The sequence below is a fragment of the Lagopus muta genome, chromosome 2 (assembly GCF_023343835.1).
Source record: "Lagopus muta isolate bLagMut1 chromosome 2, bLagMut1 primary, whole genome shotgun sequence".
NCBI lineage: Eukaryota > Metazoa > Chordata > Aves > Galliformes > Phasianidae > Lagopus > Lagopus muta.
This window is the reverse complement of record NC_064434.1, coordinates 24,107,217-24,134,629: the sequence shown is the minus strand read 5'-3', so window position 1 is coordinate 24,134,629 and position 27,413 is coordinate 24,107,217. Positions and strand designations below refer to the sequence as shown.

The window sequence follows — 27,413 nt, the reverse complement described above, 5'->3', positions numbered from 1 at the left end:
CCCGGGAGGGAGCGGGCGGAGGGGCCGCGGGGCGCCCGCACCGCGCTCTGCTGCTGTGGGGAGAAAGGCGATGATGACTGGTGCTGATGGGTTTTCTTTTTTATTCGCCGTTCTCCACTTTCCCCTATGAAATGCGGACAGCGTCTCAGTGTCCGTTTAGCTGCCCTGAAAGCTTGTGCTGATTTTTCCACCGTTTTTTAATCTTGTTTTTGTAGCCAGGCAAAGGAGGATCTTAGCGCACGTAGCAACTGAGTTTTGTCATTGAAAGCAGGGGAAATACAGGGAAAAAGAGGCACTTAGCACGACAAAGATGCATGCAACTAAATTTAGCTCATTAGGCATGTAAATTACACGGCTTTTTGAAACTAATTGGGATAGAAGATATCGTTTGCGAGATGTGATTCGAGAGTGCTATTCAGAGCATTGGCCACTACAAAATGTGAAAATGTTTCTTGTGAGTGTTACAGATCTGATTTTAATTTAAGTGAAAGCGCTTGGAGCAAACAGCTCGGATCAGATCCTTGTCCCAGAAATAGTTGTTACGGTGTCACATCACATGCTGGCATTTGCTGTGCTGAGTCCTTCAGTGATATTTGGGGAAAAGATTGGTTCCATTTTATATCTCAAGTACTTATTGTGACAGGTTGTGGCTTTTCAGCCCCATGCCTGCATTGAGTTGTAAAGGTTTTGGTTAAATGGTTCCCACTGATGGGAAAGGGAGTGGCATGATGTAAGACAGCTTGATTTGATGATGCTGATAGCAGATTTTCTTTAATCCTGGTTGGTTGTGGCAAAGTCTTGAAAAATAAGAAACGGTCTGGATGGCTGCTGTGAAATGGGAACCTGCTAGCCTGAGCATACTTGGTACCTGTGCCACTTGCATTTCACGTGTCATTAACAGCACTGGCTAATGACTCCTTTGTGTCTGTTGCCCATTGTGTCAATGCAGCTATGGAGCATGTGCACCACTTTGATACTGAAATGCTTTAGTGCATTTTAGATGAGCAACAATTATGGCTTGGAATAGATCATCTTCAAAAGGATGCCTTTACTCTGTGCTCAGTTTCTTTTTATGTCATCCAATTACTTTGTATGCAGCTAAATTATTTTTTGCAAAAATTATAAGTGGGTGGACTGTTCCCTCTGTAAACAAAGAAACAAACAAACAAAAAAAACCCAAACACAAATGAAATTACACTGATGGAACCTATTTTCCTGTCCTGGTTCTAATTTAAAATGCTTCTATTCTGCTTCACGTTACCCTATATTTGCAGTTCAGCTCAGGTCTGCTTGCTTACAGGTCTGGAAGGGACTGCAGGCCTAATTTCCCTTATTCCAGAGAGCTTAACTGCACGAGGGCTGAGATATTTGGTTTTTCAGTGTTGGTGGGCAAATGGATTTTCATTAAAATAAACTCCTAAAACTAATTCACATTTTTAATAAAAAATAAACTCTGGAAGTGTTAGAGTTGCTGGCGTTGTGGGGGCTGCAAATGGTGCTTGCAGTGATAGCTGAATCCTGAAATTGCTCAGAAGGATCCGATTTCTGCTGCCTTAATTTTTAGTGTCACATTGAGTGGCATGCCGTGCTTTGCTGTTTGAGGTGTGTTTTATTCAGCCATTGGGAGCAAAGGTGAAGATTCAGACTTGTTTTAATTATGATATATTGGAAACCTGGAGAAAGCATTATTTTTCAAAATGTGTTTCCAAGCAGCTCGTGATTTCCCATCGGAGTCCCAGTGGTATGACTTCACTGCAGTGATTGTTGTGCTGATGACTTGCTATGGGAGCTGATCTAATCAGAAAAGAATTGCTACAATATATGCTTTGAAGAGGGAGTGCCATTTCTCCAAATTTCTCAGTTCTGTAAACACTGCCTTTATTGTTTTTCTGAACCAAATGCAAAACATGTTGCCTTCATGGTTTTAAGGTGAGCTTCAATCACCAGTGTTAATGCTAATGTTTCTTTTTTTTTAGGAGTTTATTTCCTCTTCACAAGAGCAGAATGCTCTTGTGTTCATTTCGGGCGTTATCAGGGTGCCAAACTATGTGTGCCCCAGCTGTTGAGTGCTGTAACTAGCAGAGTCAGCTGTACAGGATTCACCGCCTGCCTTGGAAGGCCGGGGGTCATGTGATGCCACACCATTAAGACATGCGGGCCTTTGGGTTTGGGGAAAAAAATCACTCCCCTGTTTCAAGGTAGAAAATTTAGATTTTGCTCCTTGTCTTTTTCACTGGTCAGAATAGGCCACAGGGCTGGAAGGCCGTGCAAAGTCAATGACTTTGTTGCTTTAACGGTGGAAAGCAGGGTATGTGTGTGTCTCCAGACTGCCTGCTGACCATGGCTGTGGCAGTAAATAATTAGGCAACTGTTTGCTAAATCTGAGATAGCACAGAGGAGCTGTTTGCTGTGTGAGAAAATATTGTTTTCTGACTCCTGGTCAATTCTGTTGCTGGCCATCATGTTTTTCTTCTTGATTTGCTTATTTCAGTGGCAGTATTTATAAAGTATTCTAATAGATAGAGAAAAAAAAAAGCCATGTTATCTCAGAGGATTCAGAGATCATATCCAGTCAAGCTACTTAAGGGCACAAATTGCTGCTATAAATTTCTATAGGTGCTGCTGACGGAGGCAAAGCCTTTATTGCGATAGGGGCATTGAAGTGTCCAGCATATTTTGCCAGAAATATTTGACACATTTCATATCTTATTTGCGATTGAACAGGAAGATGAGAAATAATACAAATATAGCTAGGAGATCAGCTTTATCTAAAACTGCTTTTGATTCCTCTGGGAGGTTGTAAATGAACTGTAAAAATCAGTCTGTTACTTTGTTTGTCATATCACCATTGCCTGGGAACTAAAAATAATGAAATTATTGTTAGCTGCAGTCGTACTGATAAATTGTTTCTCCTGACTTCACAATAAGAAAATGTCCAGTAGATTTGGATACATTCGAGTTTTAAAATATTAGATGCCATCTCTACCAGATGGTGGTTGTGTGTCGTTGCATTCTGACGTGATTTGAGCATTAAGCACCTGAAGATCAATGTCTTTTCGTACAGTGCATTCATTGGATTTACTCTGGCATAGGTCTTAAGTAATACATCAAGACTTATGAGTCCCCCCCCTTTTCTTTTTTTCTGTTCCTGTAGCAAATATTTAAATTCCAGTTGCAACAGCCCTCTTTTCTGCAAAACTTTGAGCAATTATGTAACAAAGTTTCCTCCCTTTGACATCATTATTGAAACATTCACATTTGTCAAAATTATTTGACAACATTATTGAAATTGCCTAATGATGACAACAAGGTTGCTCTTTCTGGAAAAGAGCTGTTTCATGGAGTTAACTAAGACAGAGATTACAGTTATTCAACAATGTTCTTAATACCACATAGACTATAGAAGTTGAAAATATATGATGTTTTCTGGTCCATGCAGACCTTTTAATGCTGTGAATTTGTGAATACAATTGGCCTGCATTGTTGTCAATGAGAGGAAAGGTGTGACATAAATGTTGTCTTCAGATTGGACGCGTGGCCGCTGCTTCTTTAGAATACTGCCAGCTTGCTGAAACTCAACTCAGGTTGAGTTTCAACTTTGTTCTACTTCAGTAATAGCATTTCTCTTTAGGCTGAAGAAATGTCATTCTCTGTTTCCAGCTGAAGCAGCTCTGTTTTCTGAGGAATGAGTCGGCGTTGGACAAGAGCTAGTGGGTCATCTGTTGTGTTTGGTTGCCTAAGTAGGGTTCAGGGCAATGCCACTTGTGTGCTGCACTGCTCCATGGCGGGTAGATTCAAGTAAAGCAGTCCTCACATTGTTTGGGTGTGTTTTTTGAATTAATATCAGAAATGTGAATGCTCATCATCCATCTCCGTGAGTGTGACTTCAAAAAGGGATCATTTGCTCAAAGCAGGTGCTGAAAACGAAGACGCTTTGGTATTTTAGGAATTTGGAATTTTCTGCCTTTGTTCAGTGTCAGACTTAGGCCCAGCTCTGAAATCAGCGATTTTCTGAAACTTCTTGTTTGTATTTTGAACTCAGGGGCCTTAATGACAACTTGGTCTGGACTCTGAGCCAGCGCTTCTGCTTCAGGGCTTTGGGTTTTGCATTCAGAAAGAAATACACAGAATCACAGAATCACCCGGGTTGGAAGGGACCCCAAGGATCATGTAGTTCCAACCCCCCTGCCTAGCAGGGCCACCAAACATACATATTCATACTCATGAGAAATTGACTTAATGCTTCTAATTTTTCTTACTACTTTGGTGTAACAAAACCTGGTGGCATATAGGTATCAGTTTTGCAGGCTGTGTAAGGATTTTCCATCGATGGTGTTATTCTCTCACCTCTCCTCAGGTGCTGTTACCTTCAAGCCCTGGAGCTGATCACTTTGGTATTCAGAGAAATAGGATCATTCATTTGCTGCTCAATGCAGGTACATGTAGATTGCCTGGCTGTGCATCACTCAGTCCTTTGTCAGCACCCAGGTTTTCAGCATGGTGACACTGTGGCTTCCTTTGTTCCTTGCGTGTTGCCTACAGCAAGTCAGCCTTCCTGGAAATATGAAGTATTTTAGCTGACAGAAAACGTGTTCAATTAAGGATGGAAAAGTAGTGACATTTGTGTTATGAAGTCAGGCAAAATTAATTGACTCTTTGGGCCACATAAAAAATGTACAACCTGTGCCTTCCTTTGGTTCAATGTTCCTTTAAGTAAAAAGTCCTGCTGCCATTTTGATTCATACTGTTTGGGGATGGAATTATTTTAAGTGTGCCTCATCCTAAATATGAACCAGATCTTGCTGATTTGAGTAGTGTGAAAGGTTTACTTGAAATCAGTTGAGGAATTCTTAATTTTGTTGGAATCAAATATTGAGAACCTGAATGCCAGCCAATTCAGTGAGGCTTTGGCTGTGTGAACATCTCCGGATGGTTTCTGAAGTTGAGTTGGATGGTGTATGTGATCTGTGGTTCTGTCTCCTTGGCTTTAAAATATACTTGCTTGGATGACTAAGACAAGGTGGAATTTTGTATAAATTCAAATATCTTTGAGAGGAGAATTGGGGCAGAGATCAAATGAAGGTCTGTTAAATAGCTTTTTTGGTACTTCCAAATTCCCACTGAGTCAGCAACATCGTAAGTAGCAATCACAGAAATATTAATTATGGCTTTTTTATGGCCTAAACCAGGAGTTGGTGAAACATGGAAAAATTAAGAGAAAAGTCAATTTCAGACATTACTGTACAAAAAGGCTTGTTGTGACCAGATGGCTTTTTGGGTGAGGGAGCTTTCATTATTTACCATGATCTAGTTTGCTTATCTCTAGCAATCTTTTGTATGAAAATCAGATCATATATTCCTTTTTTTTTTCTCCACGCTGTTTAAAGCATGCATAATTCAGAGAATGTATTCCACCATTTTGCTAGAACTACAGCATGGACTTAGAATTAAGTACTTTGTAGAATAAAAAACAGCCTTATTCACATGCTTAAAGTTAAATGCAAGTATTTTGTAAGTTCAGGCTTAAAAGAATAAAGATTTTTAAATGTCAAATATGAATGCAGCTTATTGCTGCATGCCTGAAATGTTTCCTGTAAAACATCATTAAAGCTGTTCAACTTAACAAAGCCTTGATTTTTCTATGGTGGGTGAAAATATTCATGTGCTGAATGCTTGCAGTCAGCCCTGCTTTCAAACAGGTGAAACAATAGTCACAAAGACACTTCAGTCCCCGGGTCTGATCCTGAAGGCATGTTCAGAGCAGATCTTACAAGTTATCTGTGTAGGCAGCCTCCAGTGCTTTTCTGGGAGCATGCTGGCCTCAGCCATCCACCTGCACAGGCTCATCCCAGGTCTGGGGCTGAAGATTATTGGGTACTGTTGCTCAGTAATTGTTTAGGACACTAGAATTTAGCCTTTGGTGCATTAAGTTAGCCTGTTTCCTGATTTAATTTTATTATGGTTGCATATGTGATTTTTTTTTGTGTGTGTGGAATATAAGCAATCAGTGCTTTTTTTTTTCTTCTTTTTTTTTCTTTTATATTTATGTGCAGTTAAACTGTCAATAGATGCAAAGAAATCTGATGAAGGACAAAGATTCTGAGCAAATATATTGAGGGTTAAATTCTGTGCATTGCAATTACACAATTAGTGTGACTATTTCTGTAAGACAAGGAGGATTAGGCCTCTGATGGGCTTTTCAGTAGCATAGGCCAAAATCTGCTGTTGATTATAGCCACATGGCCCTCCTGAACTCAATTGGTTCTTCAGTATATTTTTATACTTCAGCTTCATAGCTAATACATGAAATTACAGTATTTAGTTAATGTATTCTATAACGCATATAAATACAGATCAGCAATCAGGTGGGGTTAATAGTTTAATAGTGTTGGAAAATGAAGTCATTTTGGACTGAGATCCAGTCCTCTCTGTGCAGCTATGACACTTTACACCGCTTGGATCTAAAATTAGTTAGGCTCTTCTGTAGTGGGATTAGAGAGAAGCATATGTGTTTTAGGTCACAAAATGGCTAAAAGTCTGATTGTTTGTACATCTTTTGAAGTGATATTGCAGACAAGGTGCTGCTGAAAATGTGAGTGAACAGAGAAGTCCCTGAAAGTCTTTTACTGGCTACTGAAAAGGGTCCCCCACCTCCTGTTTGCAGACTTCTGTTCTGCCCGATCAGGTTACAGACACAGCTCCTCATGTGACAAGGTCTCTTAGGCACAGTAGAAGAGGAAAATGTGCATGGTAATTTGGATAGACATTTTACAGCAATGATAATAATAATAGTAATTCATCCTGAGCAGTTCTAGCAGAAGAGGTTTTTTTTAAAGCAGAATGGCACTTGTGATACTGCAATTTTGCTTGAACAAAACTTCTGTTAAATATGGCAAGAGCTGGGAACTTAGATACCAATGTTTATCAATATTTAATGTTTTAAATTACCTCTCCTTTAGATAAATTTTTAATCTAGAGAAAAAGGATTTATGTTTTGTCCTAGAAATTAGGAAATGACTCAAGCATTTGTCCTGAGGTGCTGCTGCTGTGCAGGTGTCCACAACTTCTGGGAACAAGATATTTTTTGCTGACGTGCTCCTGGTTTCAGTGCAAATGTTTTTAGAAGCATATATAGCAGTTACATTGCTATCCCTAATGACTTTTAAATTAGACAACATCACTGCTGTTTGTGCCTTTGAATTTCCTCTCTTAGTGACTATGTGTTGTTCAGGTCATTATTTATGGCTTGAAACTGAATCATCGTGTTGTGTATAACCGATTAGTTATGAGAGTAAAACTCTGTTTTTATAGGGATTGTAAATACAGTATCTTATCTGGAGGAAAGTTCATTGTAATTTTCAGGAGGAAAATTGGTTTTAGAAATAAAAAAGTACATTTTTGAAAATACAGATTCTTCCTTTGTCTTGTAGAGTAAGAGCAAGCATTTTTCTCAGGCTCTGTGACTTTTATCCAGTTTTTAGAGAACAATTGCTAAATTTTTTTTGGCAAATAAGTTTTGTTGACTTCCAATTTACAGTAGAGTTGAAGTGGAATTTGGCTCAGCATCTCTATAAAGGAGAGAAGAACAGACACAGATGAGCTACAGGAAGAAAGCCAAAGTTGATTAGGTCCCTTGATGAAATTACCTTATAATTTTATCATGCTCAACAGGATCCTTTTGTGTTGTCCCATTTCCATTTGTTAAAATAGAGCCCTTGTTAATAGAATCCATACGCTCCTTGTGAGGCCAGATCTAGTCTACCCCAGGGAATAACAACCCAAATTCTGACTTGCTGCTTCTTTCTGTTGCAAAATGTATTAAATGAAATCAAGTTGATTCATGTAAATATCACAGAATCATAGAATCCTTAGAGTCAGAAGGAGTCTAACTTCTCTGCAATGAAGAGGGACATCCACAGCTAGATTGGGTTGCCCAGGGCCTGGCCGTGAAAGTCTCCAGGGATGGGGCATCAACCACATCATTGGGCAACCCATTCCGATGCCTCACCACTTTAAAAGTCTTCTTCCTTGTATCTAATCTAAATCTACCCTGTTTGAGCTTGAAACCATTTCCTCTTTTTCTGTCACCACAGACCCTGCTGAAGACTCTTTCCCCTTCTTTCCTGTAGCTACCTGCTAGATACTGAAAGGCTGCTATCACGTCACATCACAGTCTTCTCTTCTCCAGGCTGAACATTCCATGGACTTGAGGATGTTTGGGTTCCTCAGGTGATTGTGAACCTGATCTTTGCTTACAGTGGGAGGAACATTGCTTCTCCAATCCCTTCCTACCAAAACAAATGTTAGAGGGTTGTGTGGAGAGCTGTCATCGGGGAAGACTGGGGCAAAAAAGTTGTTAAGTACCTCAGCCTTCTCCTTGTCTGTCACTACCAGCTTGCCTGTGTCACTCACTAGGGAGGGTACACCCTTCTGGACTTTCCTTTTCTGGTTGAGGTAACTGTAGAAGCCTTTCTGATACTTTTTGGCATCCCTAGCCAAGTTTAGTTCAAGCTGGGCCTTGGCTTTCCTGACCTCATTCGTACACAGCTGAGCATCTTCCTCATACTCTTCCCATGGTACCTGTCCCTGTTTCCACTGCCTGCACCTTTTCTCCTTGCTCTTCAGTTTGTTCAGCCACACCGGTCTCTTGCCTTCCTTTCCTGACATGCTACACCTGGGGATTGAGAGCTCTTGCACCTTGAAGAAAGCCTCCTTAAAGATCTGCCAACCCTACTCTGCACCCTCACCCAGGAGGACAGTTCCCCGGGGTGTTTTTGTTGACTAACTCCCAGAAGAGCTGGAAGTTGGCTTTCCTAAAATGTAGCCTCCTAATTTTACTCTTCACCCATCTCACATCCCTCTGGAGTGTGAACTCAACCATAGAATGGTCACTACAGCCCATGCAGCCTCCAGTTCCAATGTCACCAATAAATTCATTTTACGTTGGTGAGCAACAGGTCCAGTATTGCACCCCCTCTGGTAGGGCTGTCAATTATTTGACTCAGAAAGTTATCCTCAGTGCATTCCAGGAGCCTCCTGGATTGCCCATGGCTCGCTGTGCTATTTTTCCAGCAGATGTCTGGATGGTTGAAGTCCCCCAGCAGGACAAGTGCTTGCAATTGCAATGCTTCCTGTAGCTGGAGGTAGAAGGCCTCATCGACAGGCTCTGACTGATCTGGTGGCCTGTAGTACACATCAATCACAAGGCTCCCTTTGCTACCTTGGTCTCTGACACCCATAGACTTTTGACTTGCTCGTGACTGTTCTTTAGGGGACAGCTCAATTTAAATTTTTTATCCACGGAAAAAGCAAAAACTAGAGTACATTTCCTTCAGATTTTGTACATCGAACCAATTCAGCAGTCCAGACAGCACTGAGCAACATCAAATCTTCATCATCTACATTGTAGTCTAATTTGTAAACATTACAAATTAGTGTCTGAGAAACAATACACATTTGTGTCTTTATATATTGACTATGACACTGAAACTTCTTTTTTTCCTTAGCTTTGGTAATAATATAATACTCAAGAGACTTTAAAGAATTAAGTTTACACTTTTGACAGCATGTACGTCATCACAGTAATTTTCAATTTAATACCAAATGTATGGATTTAATTAAATAACGCTAGAAAGCAGGCAATCATCTTTATTCTGTGTATGAAATATATTCTGAAGTTGGTACTACAAGTAGATGCCTGGATGTAGTGGTTTCAGTGAGCAACACTGTGAATAGTCTGTTGGAGATTTAGATGTGGTACTGGAACGTTGATAGATGTCTTATTATTTCTGATGGATGTTAGAATATTTCTTTGTATTTCTCCAACCAGTATGCTTTGTTGAGTTGACCTACCTCTGTTTTTCTGTCTTTCACCTTTGCATGTACTGGTCTGCTCTACTAACAAATGTCTTTTTACTTTATGCCATTACTCAAGTTACAGTTTAGCTGTGGGCTGGGCTCCTTGTGGACCTGCAGGTACCAGGTGCGTACCAAAGATGGACTTTCTTTCTCAGAGACTTCTTGTGGGATGTGCTTCCACACCCACTGCACTGCTTCACAGAGCAGTGAATCATGCTTTTACCTCAGACTTTTTCACCCATTTGTGGTGAAAAAAAGAGGAGACCTCAGTTTCTATCTCTTCCTGCCTGCTGCTGGAGGATGGAGCACCAGGTGAGCACTGGTGCTGGTCCTGGGGAGCAGCAAGGCCTTGGTTGCTACTGCAAATCTGTTGCCTTCCCAAGTTGAGGTTGAAGCTGGAGAGAAATCTTTGAGCTTTTCATCAATCTAATGTGAACTGTGTCTGTGTGTGGGACAAGATTTCTGAGGTTATGTGCTTATGCAGTAGTTTCTGTTGTGCACTTGAATTTCTAGAGCCCGATATAAAGCTGGCTGGGACTTAAGTCCCAGACTGGTGTCCTACTGCAAGAGCATTTCAAGTGGTGAGTTTAATCCCTGTCAGTGAAAGTGCTGAGAGGGGAGCACATCCAGGTGACAGACATGATTGGGAATATCATTAACATCACTTCCTTTGAAATTACTGAATTTCGTTTGCTGGTGGTTTCAGTACTCTGACCCACACTTGAGTGTATAAGCAATGCTCTTCAGGGTAAGAGTTACTGTTTCTGCTTGCACCCCACAGTGCCAATGAAAACAAGCACTGCTCACCTGCTGTATGCAACTGGGACAAGTAATTATGCAATATCCTGGAAGCTCTTCTACATCTTAACTGCATTTTAAATGCCCAAGACTTGTTTTCCAAGTATTAGCTTAATGAATCAGCTGATAAATAATTGTAAGGTGATTTATTTGCACATTCTTTTTCCTCAATAAATAAACATTTGCAGTACTTATCACAATCACTTTGACGTTTAGTGTTGACAGATGGTTTAGATGCTATGTGAGATAAAGGCTTCTTTCTGCAATTTGGTTTCGTCAGGCTAGCAAATATGAAACGAGAATATAATTAACATTTTGGGTCTTCTCTTCATTTTTGTTATGTTTTATTGCATTACTATTTTATGTTAAATGTCTTTGACAAAAGTTTAAGAACTCACTCCACTTTTTTTTATTCTTATTTTTTCCTTTTGGGTAGCTCTAGCATTCCAGGCATAGGATTTTATTTTTCTCTTTGCCTGTAGAAAGCAGTTTTCCACTGATGGCCTTGGTAGTTCAGTGATGCTCATCTTTTTTAAAATTTCAAATATTTTTTTTTTACTGTCTGTTGAAATTATATTTCATTTCTAGCCACAGTCTAATAATTTTTCCAGACTTGATAGTTGTTTATGAGACTTCAAATTCTGGACTTCCTCCTGTCTCAATACGTTTGCATCACTAGAGAATATCCATTTTTTAAAATTTGCTTCCTTCTCCAAACCAAATGCAGAATGCATTGATGATTTCTGGAAAACCACATCATTCTTTTCGCATCGGAAGGCAGCCAAGATTCAAGAGTTAGCTATTCTGTAAGTCATTTTTCAGCCTGTGAAAGGATTACATGCTGTTTCTGAGTTGCTTTTAGCCCATTCCTTCATTTAAAAAAAAAAAAATCTTTCCAAAGCCTCTGTGTGTGTGTGTGTGTGTGTGTGTGTGTGTGTGTGTGTGTGTACGAATACATAGATACATATGGGGGTTGGTCTCGATGATCTCTGGAGGTCCCTTCCAATCCCTACAATTCTGTGATAGTAAGATATGCACCTTTTTGTTTTTAACTCGGAGAAGGTTAAGCAATTAGAGGAGTTTGATTTATCATTCCAGAAATGATGGAAGTTTGGCATTATATTCTGAATATCTTTCCCAGTTGTGGATTTATTTCTTTCTTTTTGTTTTCCTGTTACTTCCTAGTGGAACTAATGAGCTACGTCAGTAATGTCTCAAGCTTCTTCATTTATAATGAAAACAATCTGGAGAACAGCAGTGAATTACAGGGCTTGTTTTATAAGCAGTCTTTCTCTCTGATGTCTTAGTTCTTTTTAAATTTCTAATAAAGTGATTGTATATGGCTATGCAGGCTGCTTAGAGATAGCTGTGTTCTGATGCTTCATATTTTCTTTTTTGAGGTTTCTTCCTCAAGAAATGGCAGCTTTCTTAAAGGGCGTTGTGAGGAAAGGAAGCTCAAATTGTCTTCTTCAAGACTGAGTTCCTGTTCAAGTGTTTATTCAGATATTTAGCCATTGTAGTGGCTTGCTTAGTTTCTCTGGAGAGAGACGAAACAGAGAGGTTTAGATTGGATGTTAGGAAAAATTTGTTCATGGATGAGGTGGATATATGTTGGAGTTGGCTGCCCAGGGTAGTGCTGGGATTCCCATTCCTGGTCATGGCACTAAGCAAAGTGGTTTAGTGATGGGAATTGGTAGATCAGGTTGGTGGTGGACAGGGTGGTCTTGAAGGCCTTTTCCATTCTCAGTGATTCTGTGATTCTGCCTCACTGGATTTGATTACCCACTAGCGTGTGCATTGTAGCCTTACTTGTTTAAATATATATATATATCTCTATATATCTATTCTCTTTATGATTTTGTTTGTTATTCTGATTTTCCCAACCACTTGTTGAGTAGGATTTTTGTTTTGCTAAGGAAATATTTTGACATATTAAGTAGCATGTGCCTATTTACTTGTTGGGATTGGACAGTTATATTACTAGCATACTGATACCAAAGTAGATTATCATCCGTGATGCTCATGTGAAGAAGGACCAACATTGCACTTGACTTACCTTGTATGCTTTATACTACTTCTACTAAAAAATCTTATTTACTTTTAATGCAAGTAATTTAAAGACGCTAATATTTGCCTTTTTGAATTTCAATACCTGTTCACTGTTTCAGTGTCACTGTTGCGCCCAGTGAAATCTTAAATGCATTAAGGCTGCTCAGCTTTTTGATCACATTTGATCTTCCACAGTGTTTATAGAACTTGAACAAAGTGAATTCAGGATTGTCTTTCTCACTGTTTAAGAACAACTGATCCCCAAACTAGTCCATAGCAGGGCCTGTCTCTGGCTTCCCAGCCGTGCCATGCTGGGTCCACCCATGGACCCACGTGCTGTCTTGGCCTCAGCCTGTTTCCATCTCCAGGGAGATGCTTGGGGCTGGCTAGGGCTGTCCCAGTGTCCCCATCTGCCCTGCTCCGAGTGGGAACGGGATGGGCCCAGCCCTGACAGCTTTTGTGCACCACGACAATTCTGTGCAGCCCCATTACACAATCACAGAATCAGAGAGGTTGGAAGGGGCCTCTGGAGATCATCTCATCCACCCCCTGCTAAAGCAGGTTCCCTACAGTAGGTTACACAGAAAAGTGTCCAGGCGGGTCTTGAATATCCCTGGAGAAGGAGACTCCACAACTTCTCTGGGCAGCCTCTTCCATTCCATTATTTCTCATTTTTGAATTGATTTTTTTCACCACCGGTGAATTCCTGTTTTTGTAAACATGTCTCCAGATCTCATGATAGGCTGATGGCAACTTTTCATTTTAAGAGCGTGGTTCATGCAAGCTTGGCTTTCTGCATGCTCCTGGCTGGCTGTATTGTGACAGTTGTGTTCTATCACTTAATGCCCTTCCATTCTGGAGATGATTTTTGCTGTTAGGACAGCATTGTTGATGCAGTTTCTGTGAGTGTGATATTAGTTTGTTTATACAGTCTTGATAAAGCTTGATTCAAATTTTCTGATAGGTGTCTGCACAGCATTATCTGAACTATGGATGTTTTAAAGAAGTAAAATAAAAAACAGGTGTCTCCCTTACCTTTTTTCTTTTTTTTGAGCTTTTGATTAGGAAAGAGTATGAGGGTGTTCAGCTGTAAGGTTGATCCATCATTTCAGTGCTTGCTGTGCAGTGCACAGGGCAGCATAGCTGCCATGAGAGGCTTTTGTTGTTATTTGGTACTATACAAACAGTTATGAAGTGTATGTAGTTAACTCTTCAATTTTTCTTGAAGTAGATTAGATTAAATGCTTTTTGGTGTTGGATTTTTTTTTTTCTTTTTTCTTTCAATTTCCAAGTAGACTAAATGGTAACACCAGTAACATAAATCACTAAATCATTCCAGATCTCAGAAAATTGTTTGGGAAATTAGGAAGCAATGAAAGTCTTGGAGGCAGTGTCAAGAATTGAGATAAAGATACTGTCTTTTACATGAAGGCTTGATAGGAAGATCAGTCTAACGTGTTCCAGATAATGTCTTCTGTTGTTTTTACTGAAAATGAATCTCTCCAGCCCCTAGCCTGAGTAACTCAGTGTTGGAGGTGGGAGAGCTGTAGAGCAAGTTCACTGCACCAGTATAATGTTACTGGGAAGAAACTAAATAGCTAGGAAGAGACTTCTCTTAAGGGAGCTGGGAGAGTCTTGTGCTCCAGGAATTCATATAAAATTAGCTGGCAAAATAATTAGTGTTTGGAAAATACATATTTTGAAAAAATGCTGTGTGTGTTATGCTAATTTTAATACCCAGCCCTCAGGCCACCCACTCTACAGAAGACTCCGTTGTCCAGCACAACCAAGAACTGGTGGCTGAGGGTTATTAAGCCTCAGTGCAAACTGGATGAAGTTTATCAGTAAGGGCTGATGTAACATGGTGATGCACAAAACAAAGAGCACAATCTTCTGCTAAATCCTGCCAAAATTGAGATGTTTCCATACAGCAGTCCAGGTTAACTTTCCAATGATGCCAAATTCTTTAGGAATCTGAATTAGCATCAGTGTTTGGCTTAAAAGGCCCATAGGTATCTGTGTCTTCTCAAAAGGATTGAATTGTCAGGGGTTATGCTCTCAGCTTCTACCCAAGGTCCACTGTATGCCAAGGGTCAGATAAAAAGCTGCCTGAATGTTTTCTCTGGTTTAGCAAGCAGGGAAGTCCAAACTAAACCTGAATACTGCAATAACATTTCTCTGTACATTTGCATAAGAGTGATTTGAGCATTTGCCAGAGAATCAGAACAAATTTCAAGGCTCTTAAAACTGACTTACCATGAGACCTTGCAGGAGAGAGAGGGTGAAAGGAAATCAAATTCTAGATTGGCATGTGTAACGGAAATGCTAAATCACAGCCTGAAACAGTGACTGAGCACCTGGTGGGAAGGTAGGACCAACCCAGGGGAGCTCAGGTGCATGCAATGCTTCCCAGACTTCATTTAAGGGTTGGCAGTGGAGGTGCAGATATCTCTCTGGAGAGATCCCTGTCTACCTGAGTCCTTCCAAAAATAAGCAGTTTCTTTATTTGCTTCTGCATCCACGGCAGCTGCGTTTGGGCATGTTCTTATTTGCTGTTGCTGAAGGCTGTGCCACTCTGCTGCTATCACTGTACTTTCCATCACATTATAGCATTACAGCATGGAAGAAAGTGTCAATTCTGCTCTTTGCTTCTAGGGCTATCATAGCTTTTAGTTTATTGATGTATATAAACATCAAAAATTCAAATAGGATGAAACACCATGCTGGACTGTTATTATATGGTAAAACTTCCACAAAGAGCTGCTGCCAAGGGAATTCTGCTGGTGTGTTCAATCTTGGCGACCCGTATGGAGCTGTGAGCGTCAGGAATACCAACTTAGGTTTATGGCACTCAAGTAGGTAGAAATCTTCGTGAGAAGTACTGGTAATGTCCTTTGTGAGCAGGGGAATCACAGTGACCTGTGGCAGGAAACCAGTTCCAACAGAACTGGGCTGCAGCAGGCTGTTGGAGAACTTTTTAGAAAAAAACAATAGTAAGGATTTGGAAGATAACCATGTTTTCCCTTCTTTGTAATACCTTCTAATCTGTCATCCAGATAAGAGGATGGAAACTCTGAGGAGCTTGTTAGGGAGCAGCAAGTACTGGCTGCTCTGCAGGGACCTGGGAGCCCAGCATGATAACGAATTGGCAGGGGCGGGGGTCTGGTCGCACAGTCTCTAAGCACAGTGAACTGGGCAGGCCTGAGGCCAGCAGCCAGGTTCAGTCAACAGCTCAGATTTTCTGGCTTGCTGAGTGTGTGTGCAGGGCCCTTATGGAGCTATCAAAGATGACCCGTCTCCAGTAATGCCATTATTGGCTTCCCTTCAGTGCAGGCTGATAAGCAGCTCATTGCTGAATCTGGTTGCGTGCATTATGTTGTTCCTTCCTTGCCCAATATGAAGTCATCTTTTCCTCCATAGTGAGTGCTCATTTCCAGTTTTATACAGGTTGCTCAAAGAAAGGAACCGAGACTGCGTTGCAGCTTCTTGTCTGCATAAAAGGAAAAGCTTATGGGATAGATCAAGATTGACAGAAGTGAATAGAAGATGCCTTCCGTGTCCCTCTTTCCACTAATACACTTCCAGGACTGCCCTGACCTGGTGTCCCATCCTGATGTGGGAGATACTCCAACCAAACCTGGAAGATTGGCATTGGCTGGTTGAATCCTTCAGGCAGATACTGCTGCATGTGGGCCTACTTTAGTTCAAAGGAGGGATTGTCTGCTAGAGGAGTTTCTTTGCAGCAAACTGGAGACATAGAAATGAGCTAAGAAATTCTTGTGAAGTCTTGCATGGTCTCACATAGCGTAGTTTGAATGTGGACTTTGTTACTGACAGACCTTGAATGCTTGCTGTGGTTGAAGCAAATTGTAATTCTTTTCTTCTTCTCCTTATTTTTAAAATTAAATTTCAGCTTGCCAGCCAAAGGAACAGACTTCCTGCTTTCTGTCTTTGTTATGAGACTAAAGCTTCTCTTAGCCATCAAAAAGCCCTATGAAGTCAGATTGGAATTCATTGACTCTGAAATCTGTGAATCTCCCCTCACCTGTCTCTGAATGTTGCCTTTGTGACCTTATGTTACATCAAATATCACTGGAGCTATTCTTGGTAGCTGCTGTTTCAGCTACACGTTTCTGTCTATCTGAACTACCCAAGTAATAACATTTCACCAGGATTGTGAATTTCCTCCATAGTTCATTTCTGAGAAATGTATTTTTGTCTAAAACTCCCCTTCTGTTTAGAACTGTGTTTAGTGCAGAATGAATAGAAACAGGTTTAATGTTCCCAAGACTTTGATTTCTTTTAGAGCCTATTGCCTCATCTATTTACTGTGGCGTCTGGAAGTTAAGAAGGCACAGCTGTGTCTTCACAATTAATATTAATGTGGATAACCTAGTTAACCTTGCCAAGACAGCAGCCGTCTGGTAACCTTTCCTCCAGCTGAACATCAGGGCTCACTCTAGGAGAGCAACTTGCCGCATCCTCTGGCTGCCTTAGGGGCAGGTCAGCGCTAGAGGTGGTACAGCAGCCTCGTGGTGCAGGTAGCCAAGCAGCACAAACAGAGCTTGGGACTTAGCTGCCAAATCAGATGTTGGGTTCAGAAGGGCCTTCCTTCAACTCCTGCTTGACCAGTGCAGCTGAAATGGTTCTTCCATGTTGTCTTGAAGAGAAGAGTATTTGCCAGTCATGTGTTGCGGGACCTGTGCTGTTTCACTTGCAATAAAGTGCGGCTAGCCTTGCGTGCATAATTCTGAGGCTCTGAGCTATGAAGAGACCAAGTGATAGCTGTCGCTGCCTCTCTTGATGTATTTGTGTGCAAGTGTTCAGAAATACCCAGCCTCATAAGCACCACAGCTTTTACACACCGACTGTTGGTGTCTGCATAGTTGAAAAATGGGTGAGCTGCTCTGCAGTTGGATAAAACGAGAGCTTCCTGCATGTCAGCTAATACCTATGAACTGCCTTGTGTATTTGGTCATGCACAGTGGTGAAATGTGATTAACTTACTCTTCTCTTAGTGAGAACTCTGTAGGCATGGTCTGATATTTGCCTCTGAGTTACAGCAGTATAGCTGACATGTTTGGTGGCCCTTTGTTGCCTGACATCACAGTATTTCGCCTGCCTTCAAAAGGCACCATTTACTTCTTCAGAATGCAGCAGACAATGTGACTAATATTTGCAAGGATTAGAGGTAAAGCATTGAGCACAGTCAATAAGATATCTTGAAAGCTGGATCAAAAACTTGAAGCAAAAGTTACTTGTCCTGCGATTCCTGTGGTTACCTCAGTGTTAGTCGATAAATGGGGTTAGGATTGTTCTGTGATATTTAAGGCCAGTGGTGTGGAAGAGCCTGCATCCATACTCTGAAATCCTCTTTGTTGAGGCTGGGCTGCAGGCCCATTCCCATTGGGAATGGTGCTGAGCATGGGTCCATGCTTAGCCTAAGCTCTGTCTGAGGTTTGTCTGGGGGAATGAATAGTCAGCGTAGCCTGAAAGCAAGCTAGAGATGACAAATAATTGTGGGGACTGGGGATGTAATTCCAGGGCCCAGTAGAAGTCCAGGCAGCTCTGCTAGAAGAAAGGTAGTCTGAAATCTAAGAAGATTTTTACTAATTCAGTTTTTTAGAATTATTAGACTGTAATTAGTGTAATGATTGAACGTTGGCTTCTACTCATATTAAGGGAGTAATCTAAATTCTGATGTCATATTCTTAGGAGAACTCACGAAGGTAGGATTGGAAAAAAATGACAGTGAAAAGATTTCTTCTGAAAATAAGCGATGGGGAACATCTGAAGTTGATGAAATCCTTATTTAACATAGGACTTTTGTTTGTTTGATAAGGTATTCCATCTACTGCTGTTACTTCTGCTTGAATAAGAAGCTTCTAATACTTCTCCTGACTTCTTTAAAAGCAGTTTTTTATAGTTCTAAATTCAGTTAGTATTTAAAATGAATGCTGTGTGAGTACTGGGTATTGGGTACTGGGTAAGCGCGTCTAATGCTTAAATAGTCAAGAAAGTTATGTATGAGCATTGAGAATTTGGGTATAGATGGATGAGAGACTGTTGTAAGATCATGAAAAGTAGATTCACATAGAGAGAAGTATTAGCTTTCTTTTTAGGTTTGATGGGAGAGGAGTGTGAACCGAGTACATATGTCTACATATATATAAATTGATATTGCCAGTAATAGAAATGTTATTTGAACATTCAAATATCTTGAGTACACATTGGAGAAAGCTTAGTGGAGTGGAAAAGAGCCTAAAGGGAATGGGAAAGAGGGGAATTAACAATCTGTAAAAGTGTTGAAAGGTAAGGCCTCACAGATGATGAATATTTGCATAATTGTAATGTAGCAAAAACCTGGGAGAATGTGCAGTGTTTACCTGTAGGTCTGTTGTGGTCTGTCCTCTAAGCATTTCACAGGGTTGGTTATTTAAAATAAAATAAAATAATAATAATAATAATAAAAAAAAAAAGCAGGAAAAATTTTGTTCTGGATATGTTGATGGAATGTTGTGCTCCTCATTTATTTTTCCAAATAAGAGTTTGTGGAAAACATTGTTCCCTTAGGTAAGGCTTATTCTGAAAAGATCAATGATTTGTATTGAAGAAGATCTTATATCCTTTCTCATGTGGAAGGAATGAATTTTGTTTTCTCAAAACTGAGGGAAATGGAAAGCCATTTTTTTCTAAAAGTAATTTATCTCTTTAAAACAGAGTAACTGTGATTTGAGGCTTCTTCAGAGAGCTCTTATCTCAAGTGCTATATAATTTTTATATATATATTTATATTTTTATATATAAAGCGCCTATCACCTGATTGATAAACATTCTTTGGAACCATTTTGATGGCAGGGGTAAGAACAGGAGTCAGCCTGTCAGTACCTCAGCATTTCTGTTTCCAACCAATTGAAAAAAAACATTAAAATAAAAGCCACAAGACTTTGCTACCAGCCTGGCATGCTGGCGTTTAATACTGCTACTCCATCAGGGTTGGAGGGAGACTTATTGTGAATGGCAACAGTTTGCACTGTGATTTCTCCAGCTGTGCTGCAGCATCAATAGCATTTGTAGGTTGAAAAAAAAGGCTAAAAAGAAAAATCATTAAGAAAAATATCCATGAGGAAGACACCAGTACTTGGGAATTAATAGTCGCTTTTTGCTATGCAGAGAGACGGAATGAGGCAGGAAAACGACTGCCTGCCATCAATGAAGTTTTCCCAGCCTGTTGGAAATCCCGCAGTTGCTTATGGATGTATTTTCAGCCATCAAGCCTGTGGGAACCTGATGTTGTGACATTTCTAAAGGGACATGGGAATGAATCTCGGATCACAGGGGATGTTAGAGAGCATGGGCACACCTGGCATGTGGCCACTATTGCTCTCTGCATCTTCACACTTTCTTTTAGTAGCATGCTCTGACTTCTGACTGTGGCTTTCTGATGCGGCTGAGTGCCACGTAAATGGTATTTTCAACTGTACAGAGAAGATTACATGCTGAGAGTTTGGGGCAGGTTTATTTTTAGTGAGAGCTGGAATACATCTATCGATCTGCAGAAACACTGTGACTCAGTGCTCTGTGGCCCGTCTGTAATGGGGAACTGCTGGGCCGGTTTGCTGCGTGCACACAGTGAATCAGGATGGCAGATGAGAACAATTAAGCAAACATCAAAACTCATGTCTTTCTATGTAACGAAGTAGCAAATTAGGATGGTAAATGCTCAGTTTTATGACTGACCCACTCTTACAGGAACATGATTAGTGTGTGTTACAAATGTGTAGTAACTAGATAGAGCCGTAAAAGGATCTGGTAGGAGCCTTCTTACGTTTGGGTTGATCTTTTTTTTGTTTTTTGGTACTGTAAATTAGCACAGGAGAATCTTCCCTGTGCCATGGTTGTTAGTTTTGTGTATGCTTAGTGTAACTTGATATGTGAAGTGTATATGTTTGGCTGACATTTCTTATTTTAGCTGTTCATAATAGCTTTTTCACACATGATTTTCAGCTATTGCATTTAACTTATTTGGTGCCACTGCTTTGCAGCTTGTACGTTGTGTAATACTTCATCATTTATTTGCCATTCACCTATAGGAAATACAGACTTTGTTTACATTAACTTTGTTCTGGAACCTGATTTTAGGTTCTGACCCAGTTATTTGGCTACAAATAATTTGTTCTAGGTCAGGTTATACATTGGTCTCCCATCATAACTGTTGAGAAAACTTAAATTGCTTACATTACCTTATGTCACGTCAGCCTAGCTCAAGTGAGAACAACCAAAGTAAATAATAGTATGTGTGACGGAGAGTGAAATAGGATTACTGCTCAGAGATACTGTTTTCATTGCGCTGCAGATATGATGAGTCAGTTGCTAATGACTTGCACTGGTTTGCACTGCACCCTCTGGAAGTTGAACAGGGAGTATCTGGCCCTTAAAAGCAATGGCTATAATGCTTAGGATGTCAATTAAGTGATTTCAAGGTGAGTTAATTCTATGGTAGAGGTGAGCAGAAAGATGACCAAAAAGTTTATTGTCTATCAGTACATCAAATATGTATGTTCAAATGTTGGGCAGCTTTGTACTATCTGTTCATATACAGACTCGTCCATTTATTCAGATCTAGATGCTGCTGGTTGTTTTCTGGCCTGAGGGAAATTTTTATGCCTCTCTTATTCAAGGCAACTAAAAGCCCTAAATTAGATGGAATTGCCAGCACTGTGAGCAATATAAAGATGTAGCAAAATAAGCAGGAAATGAAAATGTAGATAGTGAATACACAAATAGCTTTTTCAGTAAAATAGGATCCATGTGAAATACCAAAAGAGCGGATAAAGATCTGAAATCTATAATGAATAAACAAGTATGAGCTCAGAATATCATGCCATGCTAGAAAGCTTAAAATTTACTCTAGAGTACTTATGCTTATGGAGCTGTATTTAGTAGCAGCTGTTGTAGAATAGTAGAACCATTTAAAAACTTACTGGAAGCACAGCAGATTAGGAAGGACTAGCCTTAGTACGAGTAACATGTATCTTAAATTTGTAGAATTGTGATTTTGTTTATTTCTTTTAATAGGCATTCATTTTCTTGCTCAGTAGTTCTTTGTAAGCTGGAGGAGCATTAAATGCTTGTGTGCACCAAGCAGCAGAGACCACCTCAGAGTTGAAATGCTGAGATCACATGAATAGCTCGTTACCCTGCTCCCAGCAACATGAAACAGGCTCTCCAGAAGTTCTGTGGGGGTTACTGCATTTGTAGCAGATAAGATCAAAGGGTGTGCTTACTCTGTAGAAGTCACAGTGGCTTCTTTTATACTCCCCTGTATTTTGTGGGTTAAGTTAACCTTTTGAAGCGTGAGAAATGTGTTCATTGATCAATTAATCTCTTCCTAATGTGGAGTACTCTGAAAGCATGTGAGCTTGTGTAACCCCTCAGCCCTAGAAGACTAAGACCTCGCACAACCAAGTTTGACTGCTGATATGATAACCCACGATAAAGTGATTTACTTCTAGGAGAGCTGTTGTCTTTAGTGGTTGTGAGAAATCCATGAAAATAAAGAATAATCCTTTCTTTGTGACTTCTCTCATGTTGGATGTACAATTGCATTGTATGAGTGAGAAATCCACAGGGCATGTTCACTGCAGAGTTTGTAGAAAGAACAGCAAGAGTAGCTGAGCATTGTTCTGTAATTCATCAAGATTGTTAGAAGAGAAGGTAAACAGTCATGCAGCTGGGAGGCTTTTCATGGGAGCAAGAAATCTGTTAAAAAACAAAACCGCATGATTTCTCAATTAAAAAGTTTTAAAATTTTTTAGTGGAGAAAGTTCACACCGAGTTCATTTTAGAAACTGGAACAGACACCTAGTCCACCTGTACTGACAGATTAGAATTTCTTTAAGGGATTATATGTTCTCAATGTAATTGACTGAGAGAGTTTCTGCATAAGTTTATGCTTATATTTTTCTGCTCATCTGGTTCTTAGCTTCAACGGGAGGTGTGAAAGATGCTCTGTCAGTATGCATGTAATCATCAGGTGGTGTCGATACCTCCCACGCTGTGGGCTGAACAGATCCCTGTTGTAATGAGGTATTTAAATTCAGTCGTCACTTGCAGACCTTGATAAATGTCATAGTACTGTTGCTGCAGCGCTTGTAAGGGGAAAAATATAATCCTTACATGGAGAGTTTGCAACTGACCAAGAACTAAAAGATGGGGAGGATGAAATCATGAGTAGGTGTAGATGTTCCTCTCCAGGGAGGTGGTTGGGTCACCATCCCTGGATGTGTTTAAAAACCGTTTGGTGTGGTGCTGAGGGACATGATTTAGCAGAGGGTTGTTAGAGTTAAGGTACTATGGTTAGGTCGTGGTTGGACTCGATGATCTTTAAGGTCTTTTCCAACCTGAGCAATTCTATGATTCTATATGGGCTTTTACTGTCTGATCATTGAAGCAATGATTGTTTAGCTGTACAGATAATGGAGGAAATAATACAGAAGCTTAGTAGAATTTGTGATTTTACTTTGTTTCTCTTCCTTTGGGACACTGGAGGAATTTCTCTCAGGCTTGGAATCAGAGTCTTCCTGAGGAACAGAGCTTGTCTGGGTTGAGAACTGGGTTATGTTGGGTATTTAAAAAGGGTTTCAAACATGCAAGCTGCTTATGGATGCGGTTTCAAAATGGAAGGGGAGAGACGAGCTGGTGCTTTCTTCTTTCCTGAGTAGACTGTGACAACATACACTTTTCTACCTGTAAAAATTAAATATATTTTTGTTAGATGTTTCAAAAGGACTTTATGATTACGTAAATAAATGAAGAATTTTGAATTTCAAGACTCTCATTAATACAGAGAGTTAATACTTCACTTCCCTTGTCTAGTCATTGAATGTTGGGTGATCTCCTGTAGGTATCACATTGGAAGTCATTCTGGACAAGTGTTTTGAAGAGAATGTACGTAGTTGGTATTTGAACTGAAGATAAAACTGTTGTTTGCCTTTGAAAATTCTTTTCGATGACTTATGGAACTTACTCATACATGGTTTAAGACTGAAGTGCCTCAAACAGCTCTTGCTCTCTTTGCTCTAAAATGATAACAAATCATTTTAGCTGGTATCTGATAGTGGTAAGATTACAATATAAACTTCTTCTGTGATGAAAAAATGAAATGGACATTACATATGAATAATTTTGAGTGGAAGTTATGTTAAGTTGTGCTGTTGAGAGGTACATTTTTTAAGGTCCTTACTAGTGAAAAAATTTATGCAAGTGCTATTTCAGACATGGACTTTTAAAAATTCCTATGTAATACTTGTTACTGAAGAACTGACATTAAATCACTGAATTGCAGATTAGTTTCTTCGTTTTATGTTCCAATGTATTTAAAAGTTGCTTGGATATTTATACTACTGCACACTGTTGGCAGATCGCTGGGGAATGCCACTTCAAGCAATACGAGTAGCTGGAATTTAATTCCCTGTTATCTCTGTTGTTGGTGTTTGTGATTAAGCTGTAACTTTTCTTAAGCTTCAATGTCCAAAATATTGCATTCTGTTCATAGCTTTGTCTCACACTTGAGTAAGTGGATGGATTTCTTATTCTTGAGCTTGCTGCTCTAAACACTCCCCTCCACCATTCCACCTCCCTGTTGCTGATTATACCAAGAGCCACGTAGAATTATGACATGAATGCTGTAAACAAAAGTCACCTTGCTGAGCTGCCAACATTCAGAATGTAGGACCTGAACTCCACACTGCCCCTTGGATGTGCCCCTTTCTGTCTCTTGCCTGTAAAAAGCAAGGGAAGGTTGGCCATGTGCTTTTTAGACTGTTTCTTGTTTTGGCTGTATTTGAACTTTGGTACTCAGGAGCACATTTTAGGTCCAGCCTCTCAGCCAGGTCATGTCCTCATTTAGTGCTGGAGTGAGCCTCTGGGCTTCACTACTCTTTTCCTCTTTTGCTTTCCCTTCAACTTGAATCCAGCTTTCTAAGGAAAAAAACAACGTGGACATATAGATAGAAGAAAGTCATAATATGCTTGGGGCAAATCCTCAGTGTGAATGATCCTACAGCCTGTTGCACAGCACAGATACAGTGCAGCATAGTATAGTCTAAAAAGGAGTGGTGTCTCATGATTCTAATATGTCAGAACCTCAACCACTGAAAATGGAGAATAGTGGTAACTAAGACAGTATAACAGAGATAAATGGAAGGAGTGGTTTAAGTGGAGGCTTAGCATTAGATAGGGGCAAATAGATAAGGACTGCTTGCCTGAATTCCTCAGGCCAATGGACCAGTGCTGAGGGAAGTTCCTAACTTCTCTAAAACACTAGCAGGTGCTTCTTTCTTATAATAACCTAGAATTGTACTTTTTTTAAAAAAAATTACATCCCTATTACCATAGTTACAATTTTTTTTTTTCTGTACTCAAATGTCTACTATGATTTATTTATTAAACCACTTTCATGTGTGTTATTTCCATTTCAAGTTAGCTGAGATCTGAAATCAACTAAGGTAAATCTAGCAGGTGCCAATAAAATATAAGGAGTTTGTAGAAATTAAGTGGTGCCACACATGATGTTCCTGAAATACCCACAGCACAGGGCATCTGGGAATCCTTTTGGAGACTGCTGGGCTCATGAGCCACTTTCTACATGTCATCAGATTGAGCAGATTAAGTTTTTCTCTAAATAATTTATGAAAGTAAACTTTCATTAGCTGTCAGAGCAAAAAATTGACAGAGCTTTTAATGTTCTCAGCTAACAAAATCTTCTGTTACTAGGGTTCCATGGCAATCTGTTTCTGCAACAGATAGCAATAGCTAAGCTCCTTTACATCTATAATACCTGTGACCTTTTCAATTAACTGTTCAGCAGACTATGGGCAAAGAGTGCTCACAAGCACCTATTTCTTCAACTGTTTTCACTTGTGTTACATGGGAAGACTAATATCTTGGTCATCTTATTCCAAAGTTATATCTGATTTTTTTCTAAAAGAGAATTCTTAAAGCTTCCTCAAATGTCCCAAGTAGAGAAGAAAATTGATATAAAGAAATAGGAGAGAAACCTTAGTGAAGCAAGAACAAGTTCAAATATTAAAGAGTAGCATTTTCTAGGAGCCAGCTTTGAGGCCCACTAAGTAATGCACCGTGGTTGTGTTATAATGCAATTGCACTGTACTCATAAAAAAACATTATTTGGACATCATCTCTACTAAAAGGATTTGTTATGATTATTTTTCCTTCTTTGAAGTGGAAATGTAACCTTTTGAACACCCGAGTTTTATTCTGGCAGCTGATTTTTTTCAACATATATTTTGATGATTTTTTCTAATGAGTTCTAGAGCCCAGGTACTTGGGGCTCTAGAGAGCAGAGTGCCAGAGAGTAAAATCTGATTTTATTTTTTCTATTTCTAGAGAAAAAGAAATGGAAAAACTGTGAAGGAGTATTTTTGTTGGCTGTTTTGTTTTTTTTGAAGGGTACCTTCATAGTGAAAAATAGAGTACAGTAAAGCAGAGAGAGCAAATACATGGTGTTGACCTATTTAGTCTGTATTTCATCTGACTGTGATAATCCTGGATGATACCCTTTAATTCTGCTAAGACTATTTACTATTTACAAGAAGCTGTGGTCTTTTTTTACTCTTTTTAAATGGTTTGAAAGCAATACCATTTTAATGGTATTTGATAGTCAGAAGTTTGAGAAATGTCACATTTGGAGAATAGAAATGATTGATAAAATGGCTTTTCAAAACTGGAAAAAATGAGTTGAATGCTCTTGAAATGAAATAATAGGTGTACTGTCTGGACTGAGGCATCAGGGCTTGCAATCCTCTCACAGTGCTTTCTTCTCTCCTAGAATAAACGTCTTTGCCTATCGTAATTATGATAGTCTTCTTACACAGTGCAAGTTATACTAAAATTATAGGTTTGTTTCCACTGAATTTGAAGGTGAGGTGACCAGCTTCCCTTCTTACAATTGGTTTGACAGCACTGGACTAAAACAGCTTTTGTATTGTGTTAAGTTTGATTCATAACCATGTTCTCTCTTCCTCCGTAGTGAGGAAAAGACTGGTTCTAAGAAACATGTTTTACTGTCTAATTAATACTGAGTAAAAATGGTTCCAAATTCATTTATACCATGTGCTTCTGATTCCCAAGTTGGCTTAGAAACATCAACCAACTGAAAAAAAAAACAAACACAAAACCAACCCAATCCCCAAAACTCCCACAAAACAAAAGAAAAAAACCCAAACAACCCCAAAGTATATTTTAGAAAACATACCCATATGGATATGTAATTTTTGATAGAGTAATATTGGGAAATAACCAGTTAAATATTAGGCACTGTTACTGTGCCAGTGGAGGATGGCAACGACCTCAGCTTCCTGCCGTTGCATATTAAGAGTAAGCATTTTGGGGTATAGAGAACAATGTTGGCATTCTGTTTTCCCATTATGCTGTCTGCGGTAATGAATTTCCAATCTGCTAATGAAAAGTCTAGGAAAATTGGAAGGCAGGAGCTGGCAGGTTAATGTGACAAATTTGTTTTGGTCTTATTGTTGGCTAGAAGAGGGCTGGAATACACTGACTGCCAGGCAGAGCTTCCTGGCAAGGAGAACTGACCTATCTCATACCTTTGGAAAAATCACTCTGTATGACTAGATGTGATACAAAATTAATTCTTGTTGCATCTGGGAAATCTTTTGCAGCCT

General features: G+C 39.7%; 1 protein-coding gene across 37 annotated transcripts in view; it reads left to right on the top strand.

Moving 5' to 3' along the window:
* DST (dystonin) overlaps nucleotides 1-27,413 on the top strand; it is a 293,719-nt gene that overhangs the window by 33,271 nt on the left and 233,035 nt on the right. The gene's annotated exons all lie outside the window — the stretch shown is intronic.